Genomic DNA, 26,031 nt, shown 5'->3' on the forward strand with positions numbered 1-26,031 from the left:
TTTTTAGCTGTCGGATAGAGAGAGGGAGAGTTTGGGAGGAACAGAAGGAGAGAAAGAGGTATGAGATAAATAGTTTGAGAGAGAGAGAGAGAGAGAGAGAGTGGCAGAGAGAGAGACATACAGAGGGCGAGAGAGAGGAGAAGAGAGACAGAGAGAGAGAATAGTAGCAGACAGTAATGTTTCACTAGGATCTGTACCTGACTCATATCTGAAGGTCTAGACCAGGGATGGGCAACTTTGATGGGGACGGGGGCCGCAGTGGCTCGTGGGTCTGCCTACAACACCAGTGGAGGTCAGTGCTTTTTAATGAGCAAGGCCTTATTTCTATTACAGCATATTGGATGACTGTCATTCATATTCCATTCACCCAGTTCAACGTAACATCGATAGGTTGAGGCTGCTACATCATGAGATTGCGGCAACCTAGCCAATGAATGGAAGTTTACAACGTAGGTGCGCACAGGTCATAGCCACATACAAACAGCTCGTCGTATTCCTCCTCACATCTACGTGCTCTCCTCCTCTCATCTTTTCCCTTTGCTTGTGGATTTTAATGCACAACACATCAGCTGTCTGTGACCAGGTGAAAAAAACATTTCCAAGCCAAACCTTCAGATCATAACCGCTACACAAGGCCTACATCGTTGTCACCATATTAGCTAAAGTAATGTCATAGTCAACATAGTCTAATAGAAATAACGTGTTAGTAAACTTGCTACAATCATGCAGTACAGTGTACAGTCAGTAAGCAGTTTAGCAGTTACACTGGCGGGCCACGGTGGCAATAATTTACACTGAACAAAAATATAAATGCAATATGAAACAGTTTTTTACGGAGTTGCAGTTCATATAAGGAAATCAGTTCATTTAAATTAATTCATTATACCTTAATGTATGGATTTCACATGACTGGGAATACAGATATGCATCTGTTCGTCACAGATACCTTTACAAAAAAGGTAGGGGCATTGATCAGAAATCCAGTCAGTATCTGAAGTGACCACATTTGCCTCATGCAGCGCGACACATCTCCTTCGCATAGAGTTGATCAGGCTGTTGATTGTGGCCTGTGGAATGTTGTCCCTCCTCTTCCATGGCAGTGCAAAGTTGCTGGATATTGTCGGGAACTGGAACACACTGTCGTACACGTAAATCAAGAGCATCCCAAACAGGCTCAATGGGTGACATGTCTAGTGAGTATGCAGGCCATGGAAGAAGACATTTTCAGCTTTCAGGAATTGTGTTCAGATCCTTGTGACATGGGGCTGTGCATTATCATGCTGAACATGAAGTGATGGGGGCGGATGAATGGCACGACACCGGGTCTCAGGATCTCGTCACGGTATCTCTGTGCATTCAAATTGCCATTGATAAAAGGCAATTGTGTTCATTGTCCGTTTTACAATTTCCTGCAATTCTACACATTTTTCCATAGGGTAGAGGCAAATATTTGCTGTTTTTAATATGATAACTGATGAACAATGGGCCTGAGGTGGCACGTAGCCTAGTGGCTAGATCATTGAGCCAGTAACCAAAAGGTTGCTGAATCAAATACCAGAGCTGACAAGGTCAAAATCTGTCGTTCTGCCATTGAGCTAGCCGATAACCCACTGTTCCCCGGGCGCCGAAGACGTGCATGTCGATTATGGCAGCCCCCCGCACCTCTCTGATTCAGAGTGTAGCTTTGTAGCTGACAGCTAGACTCATTTACCAATCGAAAATAAAATGCTCCTTATTAAGTGACTGCTGATGCACAACCAAATTTGCGAAATTGCACCTTGTGTATTCTATTATTCTAACTTTCAACAGTAAGTTGGGACCATGACTGACTTCCCCTCCCGCCAAACATTTGTATTTTATTGATTTATTACTATGCTTTAAATTAGTCCCATCGCTGGTCTAGACATTAGAGGGTCTAAATGGTCATCTCTAGGGAACTCATTAGAATCTAAATGAGCTTTTTTCCAGGCCCATCTTAAAGTAGAACTCTGCCTAGAATAATGGCCTTTCCATTGCATTTGCATGCATTGATATTACTAGTACATTAGTGCCCATACACCTTGCACTGGATCATTTTGTGGACCACTGTGTCTTTCAATGTGGGGAACAGTTTTGTCTTGTGTGGTAATATATAAGACAACAGTAGAGGGCAGTGTGAGCACAATGTTTCCTGACAGCAGTTCTTCATGCACTGACACCTCTGTGGGGACTATGCGCCCCTCTACCCCATTCAGTCTCCCCATCCTCCTACACACATCAGTCACACCACATACAGCTCGCCCACTAGCTGTATGAAAAACCAACATGTGAAACGTGAATACTGTTTCGGTAAGAAAGTGGATGTAAATTGCACTGTAGAGGGGTTGAGATTGAGTGGGGCAGAGGCCAGGGAGGGGAAGCCTACTACTTTTCCAGACCTCAGTCACATCTTGGTTTCACTGCCTTACTCACCTTATTTTCTTTCTGAATGAGAGCTGACTTCTTGTAAGAGCTCTTGTTTAATGTAAATGGCTCTTAGATTCTTGTGAAACTGGTCGCGTGTTGCATGTTCTGGAGACATTGACAATTATGGCTTCAAATTTTGTAATTCCCCTGCAGAAGAATGCAGAGATTATTAAATGTGATAATTGAATTGTGTAGACTATTTTGGAATGAACTTGACATGGTTGACATACTTGCTTACAATTGTAATTGCTTTGTTCAGTTCCACAGTATGGAGATCACATTTTCAATCTCAAACAAATTCAGAAAGTAAAAGGGAACACAGTAAGGAACAGCAGAGAATAGACCTCCTGTGTTATAAATGTGTTATTACTGTACAGTGGCTTCTGACGGTGTGTAGGCTGTGGACATGAGAGTCGAAAGCCCGCACATATTTAGTGCTTGTTTCATCAGAGGCCTAAAGGGGCTATGGGGCCTCATTACTACTGCCTCTGTGACACATGAGGTTGGTGGCACCTTCATCTGGGAGGACAGACTCGTGGTAATGGATGGAGTGGAATCACTGGAAATGGTATCAAATACATCAAACACATGAAAACTATTCCAGCCATTATTATGAGCCGTTCTCCCCTCAGCAGCCTCCACTGCTCTGTGACTTTAGATACCGATACCTGTAATCATGACCTTTTATTAAATATCACTAACCAATGGAACTTTTATTGAGAAATTGTACGGTGTATGTATACTACCATTCAAAAGTTTGGGGTCACTTAGAAATGTCCTTGTTTTTGAAGGAAAATAACACTTTTTGTCCATTAAAATAACCTCAAATTGATCAGAAATACAGTGTAGACATTGTTAACTTCTTGGCGCACCCATCCCTTTAGCGGGATCATTTTCATCAACATCTGTTGGATTGCAGCACACCAAATTCAAATTAAATTACTAAAAATATTTAATTTTCATGAAATCACAAGTGCAATATAGCAAAACACAGCTTAGCTTGTTGTTAATCCACCTGGCGTGTCAGATTTCAAAAAAGCTTTTCTGCAAAAGCAAACCAAGCGTTTATGTAAGGGCATCTCTCTCAGCAGACAAAACATTACAAACAGCTAGCAGCAAAGTAGATTGGTCACGAAAGTCAGAAAAGCAATAAAACGAATCGCTTACCTTTGATGATCTTCAGATGTTTGCACTCACGAGACTCTCAGTTACACAATAAATGTTCCTTTTGTTTCACAAAGATTATTTTATATCCAAAATACCTCCATTTAGTTGGCGCGTTTTGTTCAGAAATCCATAGGCTTCGAGCGGTCAGGGCAGGGCAGATAAAATTCCAAATAGTATCCGTAAAGTTCGTAGAAACATGTCAAACGTTTTTTATAATCAATCCTTTTTACAATAAATAATCAATAATATTTCAACCGGACCGGACCGTAGCTTTTTCAATAGGAGAGAGAGAGAAAATGTCTGCTCCAAGCTGTTGCGCTTGCAAAACTCTGCTGGCACCCAGCCATCCACTGATGCGATGTGATCGTTCTCGCTCATCTTTCAGAATAAAAGCCTGGAACTATGTCTAAAGACTGTTCACACCATGTGAAAGCCATAGGGAAAGGAATCTGGTTGATATCCCTTTAAATGGAGGGAAGGCATGCAATGGAACAGAGAGGTTTCAGGAAAAACAGCACTTCCGGGTTGGAATTTCCTCAGGTTTTTGCCTGCAATATCAGTTCTGTTATACTCACAGACAATATTTTGACAGTTTTGGAAACTTAGAGTGTTTTCTATCCTAATCTGACAATGATATGCATATTCTAGATTCTGGGCCTGAGAAATAGGCAGTTTCATTTGGGTACGTTTTTCATCCAAACATCAAAATACTGCCCTCTACACTAAACAGGTTAATGTTGTAAATGACTATTGTAGCTGGAAACGGCAGATTTTTAATGGAATATTTACATAGACATACAGAGGCCTCTTATCAGCAACCATCACTCCTGTGTTCCAATGGCACATTGTGTTAGCTAATCCAAGTTTATAATTTAAAAATGCTAATTGATCATTAGAAAACCCTTTTGCAATTATATTAGCACAGCTGAAAACTGTTGTTCTGTTTATAGAATCAATAAACCTGGCCTTTAGACTAATTGAGTATCTGGAGCATCAGAATTTGTGGGTTCAATTACAGGCTCAAAATGGCCAGAAACAAAGACCTTTCTTCTAAAACTCATTAGTCTATTCTTGTTCTGAGAAATGAAGGCTATTCCATGCAAGAAATTGCCAAGAAAGTGAAGATCTGGTACAATGCTGTGTACTACTCCCTTCACAGAACAGAGCAAACTGGCTCTAACCAGAATAGAAAGAGGAGTGGGAGGCCCTGGTGCACAACTGAGCAAGAGGACAAGTACATTAGAGTGTCTAGTTTGAGAAACAGACGCCTCACAAGTTGTCAACTGGCAGCTTCATTACTACCTAGTGGCAGCTTCAATAGTACCTGTAAAACACCAGTCTCAACATCAACAGTGAAGAGGCGACTCTGGGATGCTGGCCTTCTAGGCAGAGTTGCAAAGAAAAAGCCATATCTCAGACTGCCAATAAAAAGAAAAGATTAGGATGGGCAAAAGAAGACAGACACTGGACAGAGTAAGATTGGGGGAAAAAAAGTGTTATGGACAGACAAATCTAAGTTTGAGGTGTTCGGATCACAAAGAAGAACATTCATGAGATGCAGAAAAAATGAAAATATGCTGGAGAGGTGCTTGACACCATCTGTCATGCATGGTGGAGGCAATGTGATGGTCTGGGGGTGCTTTGGTGGTGGTAAAGTGGGATATTTGTACAGGGTAAAATGGATCTTGAAGAAGGAAGGCTATCACTCTATTTTGCACTGCCATGCCATACCCTGTGGACAGCGTTAAATTGGAGCCAAATTCCAGGACAACCCAAAGCACAGCTCCAAACTATGCAAGAACTATTTAGGGAAGAAGCTCTCTATAGTGGAGTGGCCAGCACAGCCACAGGATCTCAATGCTATTGAGCTGTTGTGGGAGCAACTTGACCATATGGTATGTAAATTGTGCACATCAAGCCAATACAAATTGTAGGAGGTGCTTCAGGCAGTATAGGGTGAATTCTCTTCAGATTACCTCAAGAAATTGACAACTAGAATGCCAAAGGTCTGTGTAACCGGTTCTGCACCGGTACCTTTCTGTGTTGTGTTCTGGTAAGGTGTAGGTGGAACATAAGGCTCTGGACACAATTCAGCCGGTTGTCTCTCTTTTAATGGAATGGATACAAATACAAGGCAAAAGTTACTGCTGCAGACTGGACTCCATACAAGTATATTTACCTGATAAAAGACAGTGCAGAAAACCAAGGAGAAAATCATTTTAAAAACTCACAATGTCTGCACCGGAAAGAGACCCTCTCCCGCCACAAAGCTAACGATAGTTGAGCTAGCCTTGCAAAGTTGCACTCGAACATTATCCCCATTCACATTATATATATTCCTATAAACAATCATGCAACACTAAATCAGTGACGATATAACTTTTGCTTGTCTTTTCTTGTGAATTTGTGAACATTTGCGAACTACAAGTCACTATAAGTGGCACACGTGAACACCAAGATCTCATCTCTGCTACCTAAGCTATCTGCAAGCAGATTCAGAGGAATCTAAGATTGATCAGGCCTGAGAACCTTCTAGACAAATACGATGCCACGTACATCATACAACACTCGTCCTCACATCACATTATCCCTTGACACCATTCTACACATCACTTACAGTTGTGGCCAAAAGTTTTGAGAATGACACAAATATTAATTTTCACAAAGTTTGCTGCTTCAGTGTCTTTAGATATTTTTGTCAGATGTTACTTGGTGTCAAAGGCTGTAATTGACAATTACATGAAGTTGATGCAAAGAGTCAATATTTGCATTGTTGACCCTTCTTTTTCAAGACCTCTGCAATCCGCCCTGGCATGCTGTCAATTAACTTCTGGGCCACATGGCAGCCCATTCTTGCATAATCAGTGCTTGGAGTTTGTCATAATTTGTGGGTTTTTGTTTGTCCACCCGCCTCCTGAGGATTGACCTCAAGTTTTCAATGGGATTAAGGTCTGGGGAGTTTCCTGGCCATGGACCCAAAATATCGATGTTTTGTTCCCCGAGCCTCTTAGTTATTACTTTTGCCTTATGGAAATGTGCTCCATCATGCTGGAAAGCCCACTCCCTTGGCTGAGAAGCAACCCCACACATGAATGGTCTCGGGATGCTTTGCTGTTGGCATGACACAGGACTGACGGTGGGGCTCACCTTGTCTTCTCCAGATCAACTTTTTTCTGGATGCCCCAAACAAAAGGGATTCATCAGAGAAAATGACTTTACCCCAGTCCTCAGCAGTCCAATCCCTGTACCTTTTGCAGAATATTAGTCTGTCCCTGATGTTTCTCATGGAGAGAAGTGGCTTCTTTGCTGCCCTTCTTGACACCAGGCCATCCTCCAAAAGTTTTCGCCTCACTGTGTGTGCAGATGCACTCACGCCTGCCCGCTACCATTCCTGAGCAAGCTCTGTACTGGTGGTGCCCCAATCCCGCAGCTGAAACAACTTTAGGAGACGGTCCTGGCGCTTGCTGGACTTTCTTGGGCGCCCTGAAGCCTTCTTCACAACAATTGAACCACTCTTCTTGAAGTTCTTGGTGATCCGATAAATGGTTGATTTAGGTGCAATCTTACTGGCAGCAATATCCTTGCCTGTGAAGCCATTTTTGTGCAAAGCAATAATGACGACACGTGTGTCCTTGTAGGTAACCGTGATTGAAAGAGGAAGAACAATGATTCGAAGCACCACAATCCTTTTGAAGCTTCCAGTCTGTTATTTGAACTCAATCAGCATGACAGAGTGATCTCCAGCCTTGTCCTCGTCACCACTCACACCTGTGTTAACGAGAGAATCACTGACATGATGTCAGCTGGTCCTTTTGTGGCATGGCTGAAATGCAGTGGAAATGTTTTTTTTGGGTGATTCAGTTCATTTGCATGGCAAAGAGGGACTTTGCAATTAATTGCAATTCATCTGATCACTCTTCATAACATTCTGAAATATATGCAAATTGCCATCATACAAACTGAGGCAGCAGACTTTGTGAAATTAATATTTGTGTCATTCTCAAAACATTTGGCCACGACTGGCTTTACATATCCATAAATAATCCTCAGAACAACAGAAGAAATAAAGAAAACCCTTTTTAAAACTGAGTTAGAACCCCCTTGGTGTTTCCTTTATCATCCACCAGCTCATGATGCCATATGTGTGTATGTAGGTTTCTGTCAATGACCGTGAACACATTAGCTTCCCACTTGTCGGCAAGTTTTATTTTTTCCCTACTCCAGTTAAGTCGGAATTTTACATACACCTTAGCCAAATACATTTAAACTTAGTTTTTCACAATTCCAGACATTTAATCCAAGTTAACACTCCCTGTCTTAGGTTAGTTATGATCACCACTTTATTTTAAGAATGCGAAATGTCAGAATAATAGTAGAGAGAATGATTTATTTCAGCTTTTATTTCTTTCATCACATTCCCAGTGGGTCAAAAGTTTACATACACTCAATTAGTATTTGGTAACATTGCCTTTAAATGGTTTAACTTGGGTCAAACGTTTCGGGAAGCCTTCCACAAGCTTCCCACAATAAGTTGGGTGAATTTGGACCATTCCTCCTGACAGAGCTGGTGTAGCTGAGTCAGGTTTGCATGCCTCCTTGCTCGCACACGCTTTTTCAGTTCTGCCCACACATTTTCTATAGGATTGAGGTCAGGGCTTTGTGATGGCCACTCCAATACCTTGACTTTGTTGTCCTTAAGCTTCCGGGTTGGATGCGCGCTGTGTTAAGAAGCAGTGCGGCTTGGTTGGGTTGTGTATTGGAGAATGTATGACTTTCAACCTTCGTCCCTCCTGAGCCCGTACGGGAGTTGTAGTGATGAGACAAGATAGTAGCTACTAAACAATTGGATACCATGAAATTGGGGAGAAAAGGGGGTAAAAGGAAAATTGCCTCCTCATAATGCCATTTATTTTGCGAAGTGCACCAGTACCTCCTACAGTGATCAATAAGTTAAATAATTTGTCTGTATGCAATTGTTGGAAAAATTCTTGTGTCATGCACAAAGTAGATGTCCTAACCAACTTACCAAAACTATAGTTTGTTAACAAGAGTGGTTAAAAAACGAGTTTTAATGACTCCAACCTAAGTGTATGTAAACTTCCGACTTCAACTGTAGGTATGTTGTAAAAGCCTGACGTCAAGTCCATGGTACTGAAGTAGGTGTTTCTCCCTAGGGCTGCATGACAGTCAGATTGGTGTGGAAGTGACGTGCATCTTTGAGTGTCCTTGCATTTAGCCATCTGAAATCTGTACATATACAAAGACCACCATCTTTCTTCCACAACATTACTAGAGGGGAAGCATATTCGCTAACGAATTTCGTGATTATTTCCTGTTCCTCCATTTCCGTCAACACTTGTCGTAGTTTCTGGTAATGGGCAGGCGGAACCCTCCGATATAGTAGGTGAAATGGTATGTCCTCTGTGAGTCAAATGCGATGCTCAAAGCCCTTGGCTTCGCCACAATCCAGAGCGCTCTTGGAGAACACACCGTTGTAGTTAATAAATAATTTCTCTCTTGATGCTTGACTGATTGTTCGATGTCAATCTCTCCCAACCCTACATCTAGCAGTCTCTGCTTCAAATCCACGGAGTCGGTTGTGATGGGCTGCTTTCCTAGAGTTCCCCCTTCCATCTTGCAGGAGCCTTGGAAAACGGTGAAGTCCTCCACAGCCAGACAGGGAGACACATCAGCCAGCTTGCAGTTTCTCTTTAGAGTGAAAGGTTTGTCCGATAGGTTGGTGACTTTCATGGGCACCCACCTGTCGCCCCACATGGGTGTGATGACTCGACCCACCATGGTATTTTGTGGCATGGTCTTGGATGAAGTGGGTTCGACCACAATAGTGCTCCCTGGAGACATTGGCACGCTGTTGGGAAGCCTCCCCCATACTAGATGCTCTTGTTTAGCGAGGAGTGTGACAGCCTGGTTGAGTTTGACTGTCCCTATTTTTCTGGGCATTTCTTCACTGTGCCAACATGTCAGGTTAGTCATCATGTTCAAGAAGTACTCACCTGCAGGTGATGGCTGCGAAGTACATTCTGATATGAGTCTCCAGTACTCGTCAGTACCCTTCATTTGATGCATAAGGTGTTTTATCAAGTTTGTACCGAGAATGAGATCATCGTGCTGACCTGGGACTATGAGCACAGGGACTAAACAACTAATCCCGTACACGTTAAGGTCAATTTCATACATGCATTTTGGTTGTGCCGTTTTCTCCCCCGACACCAACGAGAATGACTGGCTCTGATCGTGGCTTCTTCTCTAGACTAATATTTTCCGCAAGCATTCTTTGTTCTGCTGCTTCACTTAAAGTACAGGCCATGGAGCCAGTGTCAAGCATCCCTTTCAACTGGAACTGGTTATTTACAGTGACTGAGGCATAAAACAGTTCATCAAATGGCATTACTCTTTGTATATTCTGCGCTATGACCCGAACCCCTTCTGGTGCTGTACTACATGCGTTCACATATCGTCGTTCTAAAGCTTCATCACACTCGAGGGCTTATTTCTCTTGATCTGCATATCCCCCCTCCAAATGCGGGTCCGCTAGTTTAACGTCTCTGCAACCATTGGTTGCTCCTCACTGTATCTAGGCCCAGGCTTCGGACAGTTTTTCTTCCAGTGAACTGACTCAAAGCATGACAAACACAGACCCTCCCTTCTACAGTGTGCAAGTGTAGAGTTGTTTGAACCGTTACACACCTTGCAATATTTTCTGTAAGAGTACCCTTGGTTAGGTGGGTGTTGCGGTCTTACTGTTGTCTGAGTGTTCTGCGTTAGCACACGATCAAGTAAGCTTATCATGGTTGCATGCAGTTTCCTTCAGTTTGATTAGAGGGTGTGACAATTACCTCACTATGGTTAGGAGACACTGGACAAGATGTCACTTCATCTTCAAGTATAGGCGTCTGGACATGTGTGACCACCTGTCTCACAGCAGCAGGGCGCTTTGACTTGGTCAACATTTGGCCTTTCATTTCAGACTGATTCTCATCTAGACGTTCTTGTATCTCAGTTGCTGTCCACCTATCAGCTGTTTTGAACTTTAAACCGCATGACCAACTTCATACCAGATAAATTAAGGGAGGGTGTGTCAGTGAATATCTGGCCTGCACTGGAGCTCTGAGCATGTGCACCACTATCCTCCTTCCCCTCACCTTTCTTCCTAATTTGAGCTGATATAGACTGTCCTATCTGATGGGCGAGTTGTGTGATAAGATTTCCCAAGTTAGGACTGGCCACCTCTGAACTATCTGAGTGAGTGTCACTTAGCATAATTACAGGAGCTGAGGGTGTGTCGTTAGGCACCCGAGTAGAGCAAAACTTTGCTGAATCTACAACACCTATAGTTCTATCTGGGGTCTGAGGCAACTCCCTGAAAAACCTCCCTCTCCCAAGACCCAGTTCAAGCTCATCACTGAAAACAACAATATAAACAACAATATATTCCAACAATATAAGTCATATTCACTATCAATATACACAACTAAAATGAAATATATGTATCAACAATTTCAAATGAATCAGTTAATCTAAGAGATATACCTAACAAAATATTAGTTTTTTCCCCTTGCGTGTATAAGAGATTTCACTTCCAACCTGTTTATAGCATAGCAACTCCCAGCGACCAAGTTGGTGTTGATAAACGGCGATTCACAATGACCCACGTTGATCCGGGTCACGGCACCAATGTAACCTTTTCTGCACCGGTACCTTTCTGCGTTGTGTTCTGGTAAGTTGTAGGTGGAAGATAAGGCTCTGGACACAATTCAGCCGGTTGTCTCTCTTTTAATGATTGCATGGAATGGAAACAAATACAAGGCAAAAATTACTTCTGTAATCTGGACTCCATACAAGTATATGTGCCTCTCCTCATCACGCTCTGAGCTAACTGAGGAGTAAGAGTATGGCTCCCAATGATGACATCACTGCATTAACACAATTTAGAAAAGAAATACTATAAAATAATTCACTCTTGGAAGTAATGAAATACATCTAAAAAATAACCTTAAAATAAAATAAAAATATATATATTTTTATTTTAAATTACTTTTTCGGTGAAAATACATAAAGTATATTTTACACCTGTTACTGTCACGGTTCATGAATCCACTGCCTCCCTCTCTCTTTCTCTTTCTCTTTCTCTCTCTCTCTCTCTCTCTCTCTCTCACTCTCTCTCTCTCTCTCTCTCTCTCTCTCTCTCTCTCTCTCCCGTGTTTGGGTGGGCGTGGTTCCCAATCTCGGCCTGATTGTCTGTGCCAGCTGGAATCACTTATCTTCCCTTTATATGTTCTGTAACCAGTGTTTCTTGTTGTCAGATCGTTGTTACTTCTCTGAGGTTGTGTCGTGTGTCCGTGTTCATCTCTCACCGCCCTTGTGTGGATTATCTGCTGTGCTCCCTCCTACCCATCCGGACACACTCCCCTGGATTTCTCAGCATGCTATCATCGGAAGATGCGCCCTAGTCCCTGGGTCGGATTCCGTCTGAGTACAGTCTGTCTGTCCTGTTGCTGCTGTAAACTGTATTCATTAAACCATCGTTGCTTGCATCTTGCATCCGCCTCTGTATTGTCACAGAACGATCTGACACGACCATGGATGCAGCGAGTTCAACGAGTCTGACCGAATTCATTTCCCGCAGTATCACGAGAATGGATCAACAAGAGGAGAACATCTCCAGCACAGGTCGGGCAGTACAAGCCCTTGCGACGCAGGTATCCCAGCTGACCCAACAATTACAACATCTGAGGGGTCTCGCTGCGCCACCTACACCGGCAGTTCAACCCGCCCCGCCAGAGCCGGATTCCCAGCTAGAGCCACGGCTACCGACACCAGAGGGTTATTCAGGTGATCCTGACTATTGCAGAGCTTTTCTTACGAGATGTTCCATGCAATTCTCGTTGCAGCCACGGACCTTCAACCGTGAACAGTCTAAGGTAGCATTCGTACTCACACTGCTATCAGGCAAAGCTGCTCTTTGGGGAACGGCGGTGTGGGCGAACCAGGACCCATGCTGCACCTCTTTCCAGACACTCTCCGAGGAGATGAGAAGGGTCTTCGATCGGGCCGTGGCGGGTAGGGAGGCGGCCAGACTACTCGCTGACCTTCGCCAAGGAGACCGTTCAGTATCGGAATACTCCATCCAATTCCGCACTCTGGCCGCAGAGTGTCAGTGGAACGAGGAGGCGCAGTGGGACATGTTCCTGCATGGGCTGGAGGACCGGATCCAGAAGGAGATTTATGTTCTGGACCTTCCCAGGAATTTAAATGGACTAGTGGAACTAGCCTTGAGGGTCGACGCTCGTCTGAGTCGTATTGGCCGCCGAGCATGCCCTAACAGACCGTATAACGACACGGAGGGCTGGCATGCCAGCGGCGGGAACACGGCCAGTTCAGCCTCCGCTCACGAACCCATGCAGCTGGGGAGAGCTCGCCTCTCCCGGGAAGAGAGGGAGAGGCGGAGATCCCAAGGACTCTGTCTCTACTGTGGTAGAGCGGGCCACTTTATCCACTCCTGCCCGGTAAAAGATCAGGCCCGGTAGTAAGCATGAGGCTACTATCGGGTGGTGTCACCACAGAGAAGACCTCATCATCTACTCTCCTCCCGTTAAGACTAAGATGGGCCACCCACACGCACGACACCCAAGCCTTACTGGACTCAGGAGCAGAGGGTAATTTCATGGACTTCAAGCTCGCTCACAAACTCCAGATTCCTATCACCTCACTCTCGCACAAGATATCCGTCAACGCTCTCAATGGTCAAGAACTCCCCAACATTTCTCACACCACTGAACCTATCACACTCATCACTTCTGGCAATCACACTGAGACACTATCATTTCTACTCATGGACTCACCCCTTGCACCATTAGTTCTCGGCCACCCTTGGCTCACCCAACACAACCCCAGAGTTGACTGGGGTCATAACTCTATATCCATGTGGAGTAACAAGTGCCTTGAGTCCTGTTTGGTGTCTGCTTGTTCGTCTGTGTCTGATTCTGTGTTTCTAGAGGAGGCAGTGGATTTGTCTAACGTGCCCGTTGAATACCTCGACCTGAAGGAGGTGTTCAGTAAGTCCCGTGCTGCTTCTCTTCCTCCGCATCGTCCCTATGACTGTGCAATAGAATTATTGCCAGGTGAGTCTCCACCTAAAGGCAAGTTATATTCACTCTCTGTTCCTGAGAGGGAGGCTATGGAGAGATACATCTCTGATTCTCTGGCATCTGGATTCATTCGTCCTTCCTCTTCTCCAGCGGGGGCGGGGTTCTTCTTTGTGGGGAAGAAGGACGGTTCTCTGCGTCCTTGCATTGATTACCGTGGGTTGAATAACATCACAGTGAAGAATACCTATCCCTTACCGTTGATGTCCTCAGCCTTTGAAAGGTTACAGGGAGCATCCGTGTTCACTAAGTTGGATTTACGGAATGCATATCATTTGGTTCGCATAAGGGGGGGGGACGAATGGAAGACCGCGTTTAACACCCCCAGAGGGCACTTCGAATATTTGGTCATGCCTTTTGGGCTATCCAACTCCCCAGCGGTTTTCCAGGCAATGACGTGCTGAGAGATATGATTGATCAGTTCATATATGTTTACCTGGATGACATACGGATTTTTTCTTCTTCTCTCCAGGAACACGTTCAGCACGTCAGACGAGTGCTTCAGAGGTTGTTGGAGAATGGACTTTTTGTCAAGGTGGAGAAATGCATTTTTCATGCACAATCCGTTAAATTCCTAGGTTACATCGTCTCGACTGAAGGTATTCGCATGGATCCTGACAAGGTTAAGGCTGTGGTGGATTGGCCAAGCCCAGATTCCCGTAAGGCCCTACAGAGGTTTCTGGGATTCGCCAATTTCTACCGGCGTTTCGTTCGCAACTTTAGCCAGATAGTCGCTCCTCCCCCAGAGTGACGTTCAGGTGGTCCGATACAGCCGAGGCTGCATTCGCCAAACTCAAGAGCCGCTTTGTTTCGGCTCCCATCCTCATAGCTCCCGATCCCTCGCGTCAGTTCGTGGTGGAGGTGGACGCTTCAGAGGTGGGGGTAGGTGCGGTACTTTCCCAACGTTCCTCTTCTGATGACAAGATGCACCCTTGCGCGTTCCTTTCCCATCGGTTATCACCTGCGGAACGCAACTACGACATTGGCAACAGAGAGTTGTTGGCAGTGAAGTTAGCACTGGAGGAGTGGCGCCATTGGTTAGAGGGTTCGGGGGTACCTTTTATAGTTTGGACCGATCACAAAAATGTAGAATATATCAGAACCGCCAAGCGACTCAACTCCAGGCAGGCGCGGTGGCCAGCCACCTATCTTTCCCAGTACGGAGTCCGAGGTCACTGTTCCCTCCGCTCACGCTTTCATCCAGAGGTGCCGTCACGCATGGAGCAGAGCCCGTGAGACTCTTCTCCGGGTGGGGGCGCGCACCAAGGCTAAGGCCGATCGCCACCGGTCGAAGCCTCCGGTATACGTCGTTGGCCAAAGAGTGTGGCTTTCTACTAAGAACATTCCACTCCGATCCGTTTCGAACAAGCTTGCCCCCAAATTTATCGGCCCGTTCAAAGTCACCAGGATCATTAGTCCGGTGGCGGTCCGGCTCAAGCTTCCTCCGGCGTATAGGAGAATTCATCCTACCTTTTCATGTGTCTAAAATAAAACCTGTGTTTCAGGCACGCATTAACCCGCCGGTCCCGGTTCCCCCGCCGCCACGACTTGTTGATGGGGAACCCACCTTTTCTGTCAATCGTATTTTGGACTCTAGAAGGAGGGGACGCGGATTCCAGTACCTGGTGGACTGGGAGGGTTACGGCCCGGAGGAGAGAAGTTGGGTACCTGCTAGGGACATTCTGGATCACTCCCTTATCGATGATTTCAATCGACAGGTAAATTCGCCTGGGAACGCCAAGAGGCGTTCCTAGGGGGGGGGGGTATTGTCACGGTTCATGAATCCACTGCCTCCCTCTCTCTTTCTCTTTCTCTTTCTCTCTCTCTCTCTCTCTCTCTCTCTCTCTCTCTCTCTCTCTCTCTCTCTCTCTCTCTCTCTCTCTCTCTCTCTCTCTCTCTCTCTCTCTCTCTCTCTCTCTCTCTCTCTCTCTCTCTCTCTCTCTCTCTCTCTCTCTCTCTCTCTCTCTCTCTCTCTCTCTCTCTCTCTCTCCCGTGTTTGGGTGGGCGTGGTTCCCAATCTCGGCCTGATTGTCTGTGCCAGCTGGAATCACTTATCTTCCCTTTATATGTTCTGTAACCAGTGTTTCTTGTTGTCAGATCGTTGTTACTTCTCTGAGGTTGTGTCGTGTGTCCGTGTTCATCTCTCACCGCCCTTGTGTGGATTATCTGCTGTGCTCCCTCCTACCCATCCGGACACACTCCCCTGGATTTCTCAGCACACTATCATCGGAAGATGCGCCCTAGTCCCTGGGTCGGATTCCGTCTGAGTACAGTCTGTCTGTCCTGTTGCTGCTGTAAACTGTATTCATTAAACCATCGTTGCTTGCATCTTGCATCCGCCTCTGTATTGTCACAGTTACATCCGCAAGGCTGTAATTGCTGCAAATGGAGGACTCTTTGACGAAAGCAAAGTTTGAAGGACACAATTATTATTTCAATTAAAAATCATTATTTAGAACCTTGTCAACGTCTTGAATATATTTCCTATTCATTTTGCAACTCATTTCATGTAGGTTTTCATGGAAAACAATGACATTTCTACGTGACCCCAAACTTTTGAACGGTAGTGGATATGTTGAGTTATGTTTAGGATCTGCATTTCTTACAGTTGAGTGACAGCAGACAGGCTGTACTCAATAGTAGTACGGCAAAATAGATGTTAGAGCACAAACAAAAAGCTGTGTAGCAGTTACAGAAACAGCAAGCCTACAGTCCGTACTCTCTGATGTGTATTCAGAGGTCAGCTCCAGCTCATACGGCTCACACACAATTCCTTTCCCACACATACCAGCATATAGATTGGCTGTCATGAATCTCCTCTTGCTAGATACACACTCATCATCTCTCCTCCCTCCCACACACACACACACACACACACACACACACCTCCAAATAGCTTTTCCAAAGCAAAGGGGGCTGCAGTGCAATTGAAGTCTTGGTATCTTTGATAACAAACATAAGAGATCACACACGCGTGAGTGAAATGTGTTGCATTCCAAGCCGTGCTTTTCAAAGATTTTCGAGAGGCGCAGGCGAAGTTGAGAATTGTGTGAGCAGAAGTGTGAAAAGGAAGTCGCGGATGTCAAAATAGTCAATAAATACAGTTTGATGCATAGAAAATCCAAGAGACTTGAGACTGTAACCGAGGTGTAGATAGTCACTCAGACATCCCCCTTGGACTGTAAAAGAAGGATAGGAGATTTCAGCTCTCAAATAGAATACCGGTACTTCCTTATTCATGAAAGCTTTCGATAGAGGCAGTTAGGAAGGAGGGAATAAGGGCTTTCACTGTCATCAATGGCTTCCACGGTTCCTGTAAGTTATGTTTGGTCTCTTCTATTTTCAGGTTGTTGTGAAGGTGTTGAAGGGGCTTCAATAGCCCACTCAATAGCCCTGTCTGAGTCATACAGAAACTTAGTGGGAGGACTTGGTAGGCCTGTCTGAAGGACTAACTAAGTGATGGAATGTATGAATGCGTTGTCTATGGTCGAAATTATTTTGTTGAATTCTCAATTTTCCTAAAATAGAGGTTCTATCGAGACCCTAAAATGGAAATGTGATGACATGTTTCTTAGATAAACAGATCTAGCTGTAATTCATTTCTGGTGTCAACACCATTCTCCTGGCTGAAACATATTGTGATGACAGTTATGTGTTCATGGAAAAGATTCAACAATAATGACTCATGATGACTGCCATTTCCTTTGTCTAATGGTTCAGTGTTTACTGGTCAAAAACCTCCAGGCAAAATGGGGTATGTTTTCTACTGCCTCCCTCTCCCTCCTACACACAAAAAACCTAACACATTAAGACTCAATGAAGTTATTCAGTGGGTTGTGGAGAGTACTCTTCATTTTCCTATGACAAGGTGAGACTTCTCGTGTTGGCACTCTAATTGGCATGACCATATAAATTAATTGAGATGTTTCCTGATTCGCCGTTGTACAGTTGAAGTATGAAGAAGAAGTTGTTGTTTGTCCGTTGAAAATCTTTCTCTATATCTGTTGCTATCACTATGTAGAGTTAGCTGAGTCAGATGTTTATGGATATTGGTTCGAGAGCTCAGATAAGCTTTGTCTGGATACAGACTGGCACCTATCTACCACAGCATATCTACAGAACATACAGAAGGCATCATACTTATTCACCCCCTATGGATTTACAAAGTGGGCTTGAAATAGATTTTAAAATGTATAATTTGTTCATTGATCTACCCAAAATACTCCATAATGTCAAAGTGAAAATATATTTTTTTAACAAATTATATAACTAAAATATAGTTGTTGCATAAGTATTGATCACCTCTGTTTAAGCAAGCCTAAATTAGTCCCTCAGTCAAATATTGAATTTCAAGCATAGAGTCAACTACCAAGACCAGGGAGCCTTAAAAAAAGCCTCATAAAGAAGGGCAGTGATTTGTAGATGGGTAACAATAACAAATCAGACCTTGAATATCTCTTTAAGCATGGCTAAGATAATAATTCTGATGTGGATGATGTATTAAACCACCCAGACACATCAAAAGATACAGTGGTCCTTCTGAACTGAGCTGCAGGACAGGAAATAAACTGCTCAGGGATGTTACCATGAGGCCATTGGTGATTTTAAAACAGCTACTGAGTTCAATGACTTTGATCGGAGAAAACTAAGGATGGATCAACAAGATTGTAGTTGTAATTGTAGTTGTAATTACGTAAATGACTGAGTGAAAATATTCCCGAAACATGCATCCTGTATGCAACAGGGCACTAAAGTAATACTGCAACAACAACAAACAAGGCATAGGAATACACGTTTTGGCTTTAATGTAAAGCCTTTAGTTTGGGGCAAATCCAACAACACATCACCGAGTAACTGCCTCCATATGTTCAAGCATGGTTGTGGCTGCATCATGGTATGGGTATGCTTGACATCGGCAAAGACTGGGGAGTTTTTCAGGATAAAAATAAACTGGATGGCGCTAAGCACAGGCAAAATCCTAGAGAAAAACCTGCTTGTCTGCTTTACACCAGACACTAGGAGAGGAATTCACCTTTTAGCAGAACAATAACCTACCACACAAGGCCAAGTCTATAATGGAGTTGCTTACCAAGAAGACTGTTTCTGAATGTTCCTGAGTGGCAAAGTTCTGACCTAAATCTGCTTGAAAAGCTATGGAAAGACTTGAAATTGCTGTCTAGCCATGATCCCCAACACCTTGACAGGGCTTGAAGAATTTTGAAAATAATAATGGCAAATACTGCGCATTCCAGGTGTGCAAAGCTCAAGAAGGTGTTACCTTCTTACCCAAGAAGGTGTACTAATATGTTTTGACTTAGCAGGGTGAATACTTATCTAATCAAAGTATATTAGTGTTTTATTTATCATTAATCCCCCCACCCCCGCCCCAGAATTAAACAAATCTTCCACTTTGACATTAGAGTATTTTGTGCAGATTGTTTACAAAAATGACAATTTAATCCCACTTTGTAACATACTAAAATGTGAAGAAATCAAAGGGGGTGAATACGTATGATAGGCACTGAATGTCACGCCTTGGTCTTAGTATTTTGTGTTTTCTTTCATTATTTGTTCAGGCCAGGGTGTGACATGGGTTTGTGTGTTGTGTTTCGTATTGGGGTTTGTAGTATTTGGGATCGCGGCTGATTAGGGGTGTTGTATAGGCTTGGCTGCCTGAGGCGGTTCTCAATCAGCAGTCAGGTGCTTCTCGTTGCCTCTAATTGGGAACCGTATTTAGGTAGCCTGAGTTCGCTTTGTATTTTGTGGGTGATTGTTCCTGTCTTTGTGTAGTTTCACCAGATAGGCTGTATTAGGTTTCACGTTCCGTTTGTTGTTTTGTATTTATTAATTTATTTCATGTATCGTCATTTTCTCTTCATTAAAGAACATGAGTAACCACCACGCTGCATTTCGGTCCGACTCTCTTTCGACAAACGAAGAACGCCGTTACACTGAATCTATTCTAGTTCCTCCCTAGTTCCCTCTTTTCATCCCCAAATGGGGTTGTGCTTACACAAATGTCAGAAGTCAACCAATTTTATAATATTACATAAGGTTTGGGGCAATATTTCTACCAGAAATTTTGATACAGTACATGGTTCGTACAGTATAGGTCATGACCTTTGTCATTTGTCTAAATCATTGCTTCTCTTCTGGATAAAGAGCAAAGAAAGATGTTCTACAGGTCCAGTCCAAACAAACTATTCTTTGCCATCTTGTATTTCTGAAAAGGAGAGGAACATTTTCACTGCAGTCACATTTATCACACCGCTTTATTTAACTATTGTCTGTAAAATATTACTAAAACGCTGCTGAAGTTAAACAATCAAATAAATCACACAGCAAAGAACAATAGGCTGCATTTACACAGGCAACCCAATTCTGAACTTTTTTCCACTTATTGGTATTTTGACCAATCACATCAGATCTTTTCACATCAGCTCTTTTTCAGAGCGGATCTGATTGGTCAGAGGACCAATTAATGAGAAAAAAACATACAGAATTGGGCTGCCCATGTAAACACAGACATAGAATGTGAGACTTTCATTTCTTTCTCCAAGCATCACATTTTCCATTACTACTGTAGCACCTTATTCAATAAGGTGTCCGTTCTTTACCAGTCATTTTACCATCTTTATCTACCACCATCATCAATGTGTGAAATGATAGTGTTCAAGCCCAAATAAATAACAAAACGCTTTGGCAAGTTGGTTTATAAGTTCAGATAGGCTATGTTTTTGTCAGATCTTAGTCTGGATAGCAGATACACACTGCTGGCATTTATCTGACACAACCACCTCCCTTTCTCTCTATGTTTTCATTTACCACCGGTGTTGCATTGTAACAGAGCTATTTGAAATAGCTGCCTCGTTGCCATGGTGAAGCAAATTCCTGTGTGTAATATTTAGGCAGCTGGAAATAGAGTTGCTCTGTCAATATATACCATACGAGAGTAACTGTACGGCTAACTGCTACACAATAGCGTGATTCATGTGTGATTTGTATGATTGGTATTCTAAAAATACTCTTTATATTACATAATGATATTTAGTCAATCTGGAGATGAGGAAGAAATGCATCTAGGAACTGCTTGGATAGACGTCAAGTGTGAATAACTGTAGACATTTGAAAACTGGAATGCATTAAGTCAGGTAACCTCACGCATTAGTGTGTACACATTTGAAGCAATGTAGTAGCATGATTTCAAAGCAGCAGCTACTCTTCCTGGGGTCCACACAAAACATAATACAGAACATTAATAGACCAGAACAGCTCAAAGACTGAACTACATGGATGTAAAATAAGAATGCACGCGTAAATACAGTATGTACATATCAGTACATATACTGTACAGTACACTGCATATACCAAACATTAGGAACACCTTTTAAATATTGAGTTGCATTCCCCCCTTTTGCACTCAGAACAGCCTCAATTTGTCGGGGCATGGACTCTACAAGGTGTCAAACGCGTTCCACCGGGATGCTGGCCCATGTTGACTCCAACGCTTCCCACGGTTGTGTCAAGTTGGCAAGATGTCCTTTGGGTGGTGAACCATTGTTGATATACAGGCATATACAGGCACTTAAATCGTTTGTCATTTACCTTCTGAATGGCACACATACACAATCCATGTCTCAATTGTCTCAAGACTTAAACATTATTCTTTAACCTGTCTCCTCCCCTTCATCTACACTGATTGAAGTGGATTTAATAAGTGACTTCAGTAAGGGATCAAAGCATTCACCTGGATTCACCTGGTCAGTCAGTAATGGAAAGAGCAGGTGTTCTTAATGTTTTGTTTACTCAGTGTACATGCTGTAGGTCTACAAGTTATTTAGGTCAGAAACGGGAGAGGCGTTGCGATGTGAGGTGCTATTTAATGTGTTTTTAATTCACATTCTGCTGTTTGCTTGAGTGATTTGAGATGGCAGGGAGTTCCATGCAATCATGGCTCTATATAATACTGTGCGTCTATTTATTTATTTTTATTTATTTATTTTACCTTTATTTAACCAGGTAGGCAAGTTGAGAACAAGTTCTCATTTACAATTGCGACCTGGCCAAGATAAAGCAAAGCAGTTCGACAGATAAAACGACACAGAGTTACACATGGAGTAAAAACAAACATACAGTCAATAATGCAGTATAAACAAGTCTATATACAATGTGAGCAAATGAGGTGAGAAGGGAGGTAAAGGCAAAAAAGGCCATGATGGCAAAGTAAATACAATATAGCAAGTAAAATACTGGAATGGTAGTTTTGCAATGGAAGAATGTGCAAAGTAGAAATAAAAATAATGGGGTGCAAAGGAGCAAAATAAATAAATAAATTAAAATTAAATACAGTTGGGAAAGAGGTAGTTGTTTGGGCTAAATTATAGGTGGTCTATGTACAGGTGCAGTAATCTGTGAGCTGCTCTGACAGTTGGTGCTTAAAGCTAGTGAGGGAGATAAGTGTTTCCAGTTTCAGAGATTTTTGTAGTTCGTTCCAGTCATTGGCAGCAGAGAACTGGAAGGAGAGGCGGCCAAAGAAAGAATTGGTTTTGGGGGTGACTAGAGAGATATACCTGCTGGAGCGTGTGCTACAGGTGGGAGATGCTATGGTGACCAGCGAGCTGAGATAAGGGGGGACTTTACCTAGCAGGGTCTTGTAGATGACATGGAGCCAGTGGGTTTGGCGACGAGTATGAAGCGAGGGCCAGCCAACGAGAGCGTACAGGTCGCAATGGTGGGTAGTATATGGGGCTTTGGTGATAAAACGGATTGCACTGTGATAGACTGCATCCAATTTGTTGAGTAGGGTATTGGAGGCTATTTTGTAAATGACATCGCCAAAGTCGAGGATTGGTAGGATGGTCAGTTTTACAAGGGTATGTTTGGCAGCATGAGTGAAGGATGCTTTGTTGCGAAATAGGAAGCCAATTCTAGATTTAACTTTGGATTGGAGATGTTTGATATGGGTCTGGAAGGAGAGTTTACAGTCTAACCAGACACCTAAGTATTTGTAGTTGTCCACGTATTCTAAGTCAGAGCCGTCCAGAGTAGTGATGTTGGACAGGCGGGTAGGTGCAGGTAGCGATCGGTTGAAGAGCATGCATTTAGTTTTACTTGTATTTAAGAGCAATTGGAGGCCACGGAAGGAGAGTTGTATGGCATTGAAGCTTGCCTGGAGGGTTGTTAACACAGTGTCCAAAGAAGGGCCGGAAGTATACAGAATGGTCTCGTCTGCGTATTGGTTGATCAGGGACTCACCAGCAGCAAGAGCGACCTCATTGATGTATACAGAGAAGAGAGTCGGTCCAAGAATTGAACCCTGTGGCACCCCCATAGAGACTGCCAGAGGTCCGGACAGCAGACCCTCCGATTTGACACACTGAACTCTATCAGAGAAGTAGTTGGTGAACCAGGCGAGGCAATCATTTGAGAAACCAAGGCTGTCGAGTCTGCCGATGAGGATATGGTGATTGACAGAGTCGAAAGCCTTGGCCAGATCAATGAATACGGCTGCACAGTAATGTTTCTTATCGATGGCGGTTAAGATATCGTTTAGGACCTTGAGCGTGGCTGAGGTGCACCCATGACCAGCTCTGAAACCAGATTGCATAGCAGAGAAGGTATGGTGAGATTCGAAATGGTCGGTAATCTGTTTGTTGACTTGGCTTTCAAAGACCTTAGAAAGGCACGGTAGGATAGATATAGGTCTGTAGCAGTTTGGGTCAAGAGTGTCCCCCCCTTTGAAGAGGGGGATGACTGCAGCTGCTTTCCAATCTTTGGGAATCTCAGACGACACGAAAGAGAGGTTGAACAGGCTAGTAATAGGGGTGGCAACAATTTCGGCAGATAATTTTAGAAAGAAAGGGTCCAGATTGTCTAGCCCGGCTGATTTGTAGGGGTCCAGATTTTGCAGCTCTTTCAGAACATCAGCTGAATGGATTTGGGAGAAGGAGAAATGGGGAAGGCTTGGGCGAGTTGCTGTTGGGGGTGCAGTGCTGTTGTCCGGGGTAGGAGTAGCCAGGTGGAAAGCATGGCCAGCCGTAGAAAAATGCTTATTGAAATTCTCAATTATGGTGGATTTATCAGTGGTGACAGTGTTTCCTATCTTCAGTGCAGTGGGCAGCTGGGAGGAGGTGTTCTTATTCTCCATGGACTTTACAGTGTCCCAGAACTTTTTTGAGTTAGTGTTGCAGGAAGCAAATTTCTGCTTGAAAAAGCTAGCCTTGGCTTTTCTAACTGCCTGTGTATAATGGTTTCTAGCTTCCCTGAACAGCTGCATATCACGGGGGCTGTTCGATGCTAATGCAGAACGCCATAGGATGTTTTTGTGTTGGTTAAGGGCAGTCAGGTCTGGGGAGAACCAAGGGCTATATCTGTTCCTGGTTCTAAATTTCTTGAATGGGGCATGTTTATTTAAGATGGTTAGGAAGGCATTTAAAAAAAATATCCAGGCATCCTCTACTGACGGGATGAGATCAATATCCTTCCAGGATACCCCGGCCAGGTCGATTAGAAAGGCCTGCTCGCAGAAGTGTTTCAGGGAGCGTTTTACAGTGATGAGTGGAGGTCGTTTGACCGCTGACCCATTACGGATGCAGGCAATGAGGCAGTGATCGCTGAGATCTTGGTTGAAGACAGCAGAGGTGTATTTAGAGGGGAAGTTGGTTAGGATGATATCTATGAGGGTGCCCGTGTTTAAGGCTTTGGGGAGGTACCTGGTAGGTTCATTGATAATTTGTGTGAGATTGAGGGCATCAAGTTTAGATTGTAGGATGGCTGGGGTGTTAAGCATGTTCCAGTTTAGGTCGCCTAGCAGCACGAACTCTGAAGATAGATGGGGGGCAATCAGTTCACATATGGTGTCCAGAGCACAGCTGGGGGCAGAGGGTGGTCTATAGCAGGCGGCAACGGTGAGAGACTTGTTTTTAGAGAGGTGGATTTTTAAAAGTAGAAGTTCAAATTGTTTGGGTACAGACCTGGATAGTAGGACAGAACTCTGCAGGCTATCTTTGCAGTAGATTGCAACACCGCCCCCTTTGGCAGTTCTATCTTGTCTGAAAATGTTGTAGTTTGGAATTAAAATGTCTGAATTTTTGGTGGTCTTCCTAAGCCAGGATTCAGACACAGCTAGAACATCCGGGTTGGCAGAGTGTGCTAAAGCAGTGAATAGAACAAACTTAGGGAGGAGGCTTCTAATGTTAACATGCATGAAACCAAGGCTATTACGGTTACAGAAGTCGTCAAAAGAGAGCGCCTGGGGAATAGGAGTGGAGCTAGGCACTGCAGGGCCTGGATTCACCTCTACATCGCCAGAGGAACATAGGAGGAGTAGAATAAGGGTACGGCTAAAAGCTATGAGAATTGGTCGTCTAGAACGTCTGGAACATAGAGTAAAAGGAGGTTTCTGGGGGCGATAAAATAGCATCAAGGTATAATGTACAGACAAATGTATGGTAGGATGTGAATACAGTGGAGGTAAACCTAGGTATTGAGTGATGAAGAGAGAGATATTGTCTCTAGAAACATCGTTGAAACCAGGAGATGTCATTGCATGTGTGGGTGGTGGAACTAATAGGTTGGATAAGGTATAGTGAGCAGGACTAGAGGCTCTACAGTGAAATAAGCCAATAAACACTAACCAGAACAGCAATGGACAAGACATATTGACATTAAGGAGAGGCATGCTTAGTCGAGTGATCAAAAGGGTCCGGTGAGTGGAGAGGTTGGTTGGTGATTTAGACAGCTAGCCAGGGCATCGGTAGCAAGCTAGCATAGGATGGAGGTCTGTTGTTAGCCACCTCTTGCGTTCCGTCAGTAGATTAGTGGGGTTCCGTGTGGTAGAGGGGATTAATCCAAATCACACAACAACAACAAAAATAAAAACAATAGATATAGTTATAGAGGCCCAAGAAGAAAACATAATAATAATAATTGTAAAAAATTATTTTAAAAAAATTGTCCGATTGTCTATTCAGATAGCAGCCGGTAAGACAGCTAACGGTTAGCAGGCCGCAGATGGGCGTTCAGGTAACGTCGCGACGGAGGAGCCAGCCGAATAACTCCTTCGGGTAGATAACGTCGGCAGTCCAGTTGTGAAGGCCCGGTGGGGCTCCGCGAAGGCAGTAAAACGGGTCCGGATAGGTGACTGCAGCCCAGGTGTGATTGATGGAACTCAGGAGTGATTGACGGAGCTTGCTAGCTCCGGAATAATTGATGTTTGCTCCGGAATCGACGAAGGCCGATAGTCACACGGATA

At 43.8% G+C, this 26,031-nt stretch overlaps 1 protein-coding gene across 1 annotated transcript in view; it reads left to right on the plus strand.

Annotated features, from left to right (window-relative positions):
- The window catches only part of LOC109869939 (TANK-binding kinase 1-binding protein 1), a 121,971-nt gene that overhangs the window by 81,885 nt on the left and 14,055 nt on the right, over positions 1-26,031 (plus strand). The window lies entirely within an intron of this gene.

This window comes from Oncorhynchus kisutch, linkage group LG25, assembly GCF_002021735.2.
Source record: "Oncorhynchus kisutch isolate 150728-3 linkage group LG25, Okis_V2, whole genome shotgun sequence".
NCBI lineage: Eukaryota > Metazoa > Chordata > Actinopteri > Salmoniformes > Salmonidae > Oncorhynchus > Oncorhynchus kisutch.